General features: G+C 40.1%; 1 protein-coding gene across 1 annotated transcript in view; it reads left to right on the top strand.

The window, feature by feature from the left end:
• Positions 1-8733, top strand: part of EFL1 (elongation factor like GTPase 1) — a 93466-nt gene that overhangs the window by 9251 nt on the left and 75482 nt on the right. The gene's annotated exons all lie outside the window — the stretch shown is intronic.

The raw sequence follows: 8733 nt of genomic DNA, 5'->3' as shown, positions 1-8733 counted from the left end.
CCTGTGGTTCATCCTTCACAAGTGTCATATCTTTGGCACTGCCACCAAAAGATGTACTCTGTGGGGCATGGCTGTTGTGCCAAACCCGTTTTGAAGGTCTGAGGCACATGAACTCTCAATGTTTAATGTTTGATGCTTCATTTTTTTTTAAACCACTTCTCACATTTTAAAGGGTATGTTCTCATCCTGTGATCCAGAGAATGGGGTCGAGGGTCTATTGATTTATCTCATTTTATAGACTTCAAGAGATTTGTAGGCTGCCTTCTTCCTTACTCAGACTATTAGTCTGTTTTTATTTGAAGATTTCTCGGGTGTCAGTTTTGGTTGTTCTGCTCTATACTTTGTCTCTAGTCCCCCTCTCCTGACCCCTTTAACCACTTTGTTAAGGTTTAATTTATATACCATAAAATTCACCCACTCCAGTTCACATTTGTCTTCCCGGTGTAGTATTGTAGGAAAATTTGCTATAGCACCCTGGGAATTGAATGGTCTGACCTCTATTTTGTTGGGCTCTGTGACCTGGACCTTGGCTGCTCACAGATCAGATTGTTTTAGGTACGCTTGCTTTTTTATGTGTTGAGACAGAGTCTTGCTCTGTCACCCAGGCAGTGGCGCGATCTCGACTCACTGCAGCCTCTGCCTCCCGGGTTCCATCGATTCTCCTGCCTCAACCTCCTGGGAAGTTAGGATTGCGGATGTGTGCCACCATGCCTGGCTAATTTTTGTATTTTTAGTAGAGATGGGGTTTCATCATGTTGGCCAGGCTGGTCTTGAACTCCTGACCTCAGGTAATCTGCCTCCCAAAGGGCTGGGGTTATAGGCATAGCCACCGCGCCCAGCCAGGTATGCTTTCTTGATTGCATAGACCAGAGACTTAAGCTAGCTTGGGTTGGGGTGGGATAGATTATTGAAAGCATACGTGTGAAATGATATTGGAAATAATATTTATGAAAATTGAAAAACAGTCTTATTGGAGTGATGTCTCATAAAAATTGGAGCCAGATTTTGATTATGGATCTAAGATAGCTCTAGAGACCACATCAGTAAAAGTTTATGGATCCTTCCTCTGGAACTCCACTGTTGTCCTTGGATTTGGGTGTCTGTTTGTATCTCCACTATTATCCTGTATGTCTTTTCTCTGTCTCATAGCTTTTGCCTACTGTCATGTCTTCATCTTTGTGCATTCACTTTGCCCTGACTTCTTACCCTATTATCCTGTCTGTTTTCACCATATTTCTGTTGCCTACTGCTTCAATCTCTTGTGTTTCTGAACACACAGTCTTAAGAACAGGTTGCGGCTCTGCTTATCTTTTCATGCCAACCCATCACAGAGGTTGCAGCTGTGGATTGGCTGCCCTTGGGTTGGTTAGTCACCTCCTAGTCCAATCAGTGGTGATTGGAGTGGAGTCACAAAGTGTCAAATATGTTTCTTGTGAGCATGGGATGACTTCCTAGAAGGGAATTTGGGCTGAGCAGTCAGCACACTTGACAATTCAGAACCTTATGGGAATAGAAGTTAGGAATGTTGACTGGGACATATCCTCTCAGATCACCTAGAGATGAGATATGTTTTTATCCATATCTTAGTACTGATTCTCCAGAATGGGGTATTTCCTGCTATGAAGGTGGGACAGTCTGAAGGGGAACCTAGATGGGAGAAAAAGAGGGAAACCTGATGGTTGAAGAAACTCCACAGGTGACTTTTATTTATACCATGCCTTCCCCTTCTTCTCACCCACTCTGAATGTCATCTTATGCAAATTAAGCCCTTTCTCTGGTTCTGACTCTTAGTTTACTAAGCTTTCAAAAATATTTTCAAATCTTTATTTGGGTTGAAATATAGGGTCTTATTCCAGTTTAGAGTAAACAGATAAATCATGCACGTTATAGAAGTGGTATTGAAAACCATCAAGGTCATACACTATCTTAGCATTTTCCAGGAACCTAATTCTTCTTTGAGAAAATGGAGCCTCTATTATCTTTACGTTTGTGACCCAAATTTGCTACAAATGTTGGGATCATATTATTAAATCTTATTTGCCTGTTTCTTACCTCTCTTTGTGTTCCACCCACAAGGATACCATACATCTTGTCATCTCAAGAGTTAGGAAGTGTTCCTAACAATACACGTTCTGTAAAATATCCTAAGGGGATGTAATGCCTTTGAATCCTTTAGCCTAGAATCCAGATACATAAGACAGAAATAGATTCACATGGGATAAATAATTTGAAATTCATCAAAAGGAATACTGCTGTCATTTCTACGGTATAACCATTTTTTATATCTGAGCAAATATTACTGTTCCTGAACTTTTGAATTTTTTATCTGATTCATCTTTTAAAATATTTTAAGTAAATATAAAAGTTTATCTACATGTATGCATATTATATATGTTGCATATATAGTATATATGTATGTGTATTTCAATTTATTTATTTATATATGTATTTCAAATGTTTTATAGAGATGGGATCTTGCTATGTTGCCCAGACTGGTCTCAACCTCCTGGGCCAAGCCTTCTATCTATTTCCTAAAGTTTTGGGATTACAATTGTGAGCCACCACACCTGGCCCAAGTTTATATTTACTATAGAAAATCTAGTGTGTGTTATAGAATATACAGTAAAACACAAAAATGAAATAAAAATCACTCTCAGTTCACCACCAGTTATTTTATAATCTCAATTTTTATATTTAATGCAAGTTATGTGCGTGTGCACATGCTGTGAGGTAAATATCTAACCTTATTCCCCCCCCATAGCTTACTTATTCTAATACCTGTCAGATATGATTCTTAAGTACAATATTATTAGTTCCTGACATGTTGACACCTCTGCACAAGTGAGGCAGTTTGGGTGGGGCTCTTAAAGACTAGAGAGTGAATTATGCTCACCCATGGAATACCTCCCCTGATTCCTGGGGTAAGAGCCAGTATCATTCAGCTCCAGTTGATTGATTGATACACAGTGGGAATTTTTTTTTTTTTTTTTTTTTCAAGAAAAGTTGGCATCAGGATGTTTGGCAAAATCTTCCAAATATCAAAATGCTGCCAACTTATTTAAAAATTGTAAAACACCTTGTGGAACACACTGCAGTGGGCTTTAGCTTATGAACTTTTAGTGTGTAACCTTAGGCATATAGTCTAGCTATTAGCCTGGGTCAGTGGTACACTTGGGATTCACCAAGAGTCAGCCATATGCAGTGAGGATGTCCTCCAAATGTGGAGACCAAGGATACAGCAGCCTTCTGCAAAGAGGTCCATATGCAAGTTGATCACTTTGTAAATACCTCTGTTAGGGTTAGTGATTGTGGGCAGATGGAGGATTTACACATGTGTTGATTTTAGCTCTGTGGCTCTCTGGTTTTATACTCCAAAGACCAGGCCATGGAGACACTGACTCATGCCATCTAGTTACAGACAAGGCCAGCATGTACCAGAAAGTCATCTCTTTCATTCAGAGGCAGTAGCTTCCTTTTCCTTCTGGCTGTGTGAACGTTTACCATGGTCCTAACTTGCCTTATTCTTTCTAGAATGAGCCTGGGAGGGAAGAGTTCCATTACCCCTCATTTGATGGAAGGGTAGATTTTGTTCTCATCAGACAATGAATGCTTTACTTTGTGAAGCATTCAGTTGATGCCAGGCCTAAGAAACTAGGTACACGATAGTTCACTTCTGAGCTAGGTGTCTCATATGCCTGATTTTGTTTCATCTTCACAGCAACTCTGTGATGGGTATTACTCTTACTTTACACATGTACAAAAATGGAGTTCAGAGAGGTGAAGATACTTTCCCAAGGACAGACTAATTTCTAGCATGTGGTAGTAGTCCTAGAACCAACATTTCCAGCCTATTCACTTGGACCATTAGTCTCTTGGAAGTCAGGCCGCAAATAATTCCTCCTGAGGCTCGACTATCTCCTTTCCATCAGCGATTGCTATGGACATCTTGTGGCCAGCACTACCTATGCTGTGGTCTTCAGTCACTGCCCACTGTGTAAGCCACATGATCTGGCCTCTCTTACAGTCTCTTCCCCATGTTTCTCTGTGGTTCTGACACCCTCTTTCAATCTCCCATTATTCCCTTCCTTACCAAAACTTACTCTAAAAACATTCCAAGGTAAACAAACATCCCTACATCCTCAATGTCTTTTTATTGACGTTTCCTCCTTCTGCCTGATTGTCTTCTGATGACATTGCCTACCATGTACTTTTTTCAAGTGAATGCTACTCGTCCGTTCATGTTCCATGAATCTCTGGGTTAGGATATGGGATTGCTATTCTTTTTGTTCCCAGATCTGATGACAAAAGTTAATTCTTCTACCCTTGTTTTCAAACTTCTTCTTTCAAGGCTCAGACCATCTGGTTATTCACCTTTCCAATCATTGTCAGCTCCTGGTGATGGTTCCTGTTCATTAGTGAATTTGGCTCCTGGTCTCATAATTTTTCTTTTCACCTGAATCTTCTAAGGTGACTTTTACCATCGCTAAGAATGACTTCTTCAACAGCTTATCCTCTCAACAACATTGATTCTCCACTTCACCTACCTGTTGTCATGACTGCTTTCTGGTTTTTAGCATCAACTTGAGCTATCCATCTTTGACATTTCAAACTTAAATACTTCCTTCTCTACAATCTTTGATTCTCCCAGTTCTTTCTTCACCTGACTAATGAGGTACCCATTCCTTGACTTCATAATGTTCTCTGGTTTTTTGACTCCCATCAGCATTTTTCTTCATTTACTTTCTGCCTCATACAGCCCAGATTTGTCATTTCATTGACAGTCTTGCCAGCATCTTCAGTCTCTTTGGTTCTTGACCTTCTGTCACATTTTTCCCAACAAAACTTGAACCCTTGATGAAGCTAATTCTCTACACATCTTTGTCATTGTATTTGGGCTAGGTTCTCACATGGTCTTCCAGACTGCTGGCAGACTTTCCATGTCTCCCTGTTAGGTCTTGCTTATTCTTCCCAACAGCTGTTTTAAACCTTCTGGTCTCTTTCAGCCTACCTGTAATCCCCTCCTCCACAATGTCAGAAGACATTCTTACCTTCTATTTCACAGAAAAGAGAAGAATTCTCACCTGCTTGCCACTGTATCTCAAAAGGTAATGGGATTGGCATTTTTTGCTTGCCTCCTGTCACTGGCAAAAACCTGTGCTCTGGACTAATCTTCTGTTTATGATCTTTTCTTCAGTATCTTCCACCTCTCCCTCTGTACTGGCTTGTAACCATCAGCTTTTAATCATGCTCAAGTCTGTCTTATCTTAAAAAATACATAAATCCTTCTTTCAGTCCCACATTCCTCTGCATGTTTCCTCTTCCCCCTTCTTAGTCAAAGTTATACTATCATTACTGTCTTAATTACTCTGATAATGAGACTTGTACCTTACAGTAATGACGTGCGTTAGCAGTGTGAAATTGATCCTTGATCTATGACTCTCCAGGGTGATGCTAGGTGTAGAGAGATTATAAGTAAACATCAACCTTTTTTTACTGTTTCTTATTCTGGTTCTTACACCCTTCCAAGCAAAGCTGCCAATGATCAAAGGAATTAAGACCATGTGGATGTGTAATTATTAGATTTACTATCTATGCAGCAGGCCTTCAAAGGTGGAGCAGTTCTTAGTGATGTCAGAGTTCAGGGTGTGGCCACAGTACTGGGTGGCAGATGTGGACTGGCATTATACTGAGAAAAACCAAAAGTGGGTGAGGTAAAATGTAGTCAGAAGTGGTCTGTACGTGGTCTACTTCCATGCTGGAGGAAGGTCTGGAGAGGCCTTCAGGTTGGGTTTGTGCAGCTAAAGAAAACTTAATCAGTTTGCTATTCATAGTTGTTTCTAGATGGTTTTTTCCTCTCTTTTTCCTAACTCATGTCACTTTTTTTTTTTTTTTTTTAGACAAGAGTCTCATTCTATCACCCAGGCTGGAGTGCAGTGGTGATCATAGCTGACTGCAGCCCAGAGCTTCTAGACACAAGCAGTCCTCCTGCCTCAGCCTCCCAAGTAGCTAGGACTACAGGCATGTGCCACCACGCCTGGCTAATTTTTAAATTTTTTTTGTAGAGATGATGGTCTCGCTCTGTTGTCCAGGTTGGTCTTGGCTCAAGTGATCCTCTTGTTTTGGCCTCCTGAAGCACTGGGATTATAGGTGTGAGCCACTGTGCCTGACCCCATCACAGTTTTGACACATACCATCAGAGTCAACCACCCTTCACCTCTCCTTGTGGCAAGCTTCTCATAAAGATAGTTACCCTGTTACCTGTGTCAGCTTTACAATTGTGCTTTACAATTCTGTAAAATAAGCCATATTAGTTGATTTATAACTTATAATGTTATACATTGATTTAAAATATAAAAACATAGTAGTGATTTAAGATAGAAAAGGAAACCAGGTTCAGTGGCTCACATCTATAATCCCAGCACTTTGGGAGACTGAGGCAGAAGAATCACTTAAGGACAGGAGTTTGAGAACTGCCACAGCAACGCAGTGAGACCCCATCTCTACAAAAAAATAAAATAAAAATTACCCTTGTGTGCCTGCAGTCCCTGCTACTCTGGAGGCTGAGGCAGGAGGATTGCTTGAGCCCAGGAGTTTGAGGCTGGAGTGAGCTATGATTGTGCCACTGCATCCAGCCTGAATGTTACAGTGAGACCCTGTCTCAAAAAAAAGAAAATTTAAACAACAAAAAGTGGTATTTCCTGTGGAGGGAGACTTGTGGTTACTTTATAGTTGGGGTACAATTTATGTATATAATTGTTACAAGTTCATACATAAGGAATTTAGGAACATATCTTCAGGTAACTCAGGTTCTGCCTGTATTTCAGTTATTTTTGTTGTCAGGCAAAATATTCTACCAATACACTGAAACAACAGACACTTTCAGGAGGTTCAGATCTTCGTCCATACCTTCAGTTTTTCTTCTTTATTTTGCGGAAAGTTTTCTCTCATCAGCTTTCTATGTATGTGTTAGTGAACATTTCCAATGTTTTGGAAATCGAACACTAAACTCCTTACATGAAATTTTACTGAATACAGAGGTGTTTTGGCAGGTACTAGTGACAGATGTGCACCTTCTGTGAGATGATTATCCATGGCACTTTAAAACCATGGGCAAGGGAGGAATTCTTTTCCCGTAACTCCCTATTAGCGGCATAAATTGTCTGGAAGATATCTCCCATAATTAACTTCAGGTCTTCCAACTTTTGTTTCAGTTCCCTGGAACACAAAAAGATTGGATTGTTGCTTGACTGATTATATCTGTGCCTTGAAATGAAGCGGTTTAGTTTGGAATGCCTGGGAAGTAAAGCAGCAGAAGTTTCTGTCCCTGAATGCTATTACAGGGATTAATTCAACACATAGCTTCAGGACTTTGTTACCAATTGGAAAGATCATTTAGCATGTAAAAAATTTTGTCTCCTGAAAAGTGTTATGCATTCTCTACTTTTAAAATAATTTCCACTAGCAATAATAATATCTAGCATGATAAACCCTGTAACTGTTTTTATGTTTTTTTAATTTTGATCACACACACACAAAAGTGGTAAGTGGCATTTTTTAAAGATAAATAATGTGGCTGAAGTCACAGCAGAAGAGCTGTGCTTGTGGACTTTTTTCTCTAATGGATATGGGACTTCTTTCTCCAACCTTTGAAAATTTAGGTTAAAGTTGTTTGGAAAGGGTTAAGATGAAAAAGGCATTGAAAGAGGAATTGGGAGGCCTGACTCAGAGCTGAGCCAAGCCTCTGTCAGCTGTGTAACTGACCATGGCATGGCATTTCCTCTTTCTCACCATTAAATACATTTGAGAAACTCCAAGTTAAATAAAGTTGGACAGACTCTGTCATAGGGCTTCTCAGAACCTTTAATACGTATATGTGATGTGAGCTCCAAGGCCGGCTGTATTTTTCAGCTGTATTATTTGACCAGACACTTATTTTTTAGGATGTAGATTTTCAGACAGAAACACTTGGTGTATCTCTAGCTTTCAGTTCCTCTCTAGATCTGAACTTGCCCTTCCTGAATGAATTTCAAAGAATCTGGAAATGGATGTGTAATTAGAGGAGCATAGATAGGTAGATAGGTATTCATTTTTTCTGAGTATTCCCTAAAAGGTCTAACTCCAATAAAAGCATTGTTGTATAGGAAGCCTGAAATTTCTGTACAAGTGCATTTTTAGACTCTGTAAAGGACTTGACTGGAGACCCAGTCTCTGAAACTTCTGTATCAGGTCCAGGTCGTATCACAAAGGGTGGGAAAGTGCTTGAAGTTCTCCCACTCTCAAATCTGGAGTTCAGCCGAATGAACAGGCAAGTGTGGTTTCCCCAGTTGCAAAGAGTGAAGGCATCTAAGACCTGAGAAGTGACTAAGATCATTCGATAGCCCAGGGTGTGTTTCTGGCTTGCTTCTTTTGGGAACTTGGGTCAGTCTCTTACCTTTTGAGGGCATTAGCATGTTTTTCTATGAAATAAAGGCTTAGGCTGAGAAGATGCTGAGTGATTCTAAGAATCTCACAACTTTAATTTTATATGCTAGGACCCTAGACCACTACTAGACATGCTCCTTTTTTTCTGGTGTACTTGGTTGAGACCATGGTACTTATTGAAAATGTTGGCTAAGAAAACTGGTGTGAGATCTGACAGTGAAAGGCTCGATTGAGGTCCAGTGGACCATTGCTCCAGGGCTCTGATTATTTGACTTCTTGGATTTTCATTGGAGATCTCCATAGTCTTCTCTG

This window comes from Piliocolobus tephrosceles, chromosome 6, assembly GCF_002776525.5.
Source record: "Piliocolobus tephrosceles isolate RC106 chromosome 6, ASM277652v3, whole genome shotgun sequence".
NCBI lineage: Eukaryota > Metazoa > Chordata > Mammalia > Primates > Cercopithecidae > Piliocolobus > Piliocolobus tephrosceles.
Note: the sequence above shows the minus strand (reverse complement) of the source record. Positions and strands in the feature narration are given on the sequence as shown.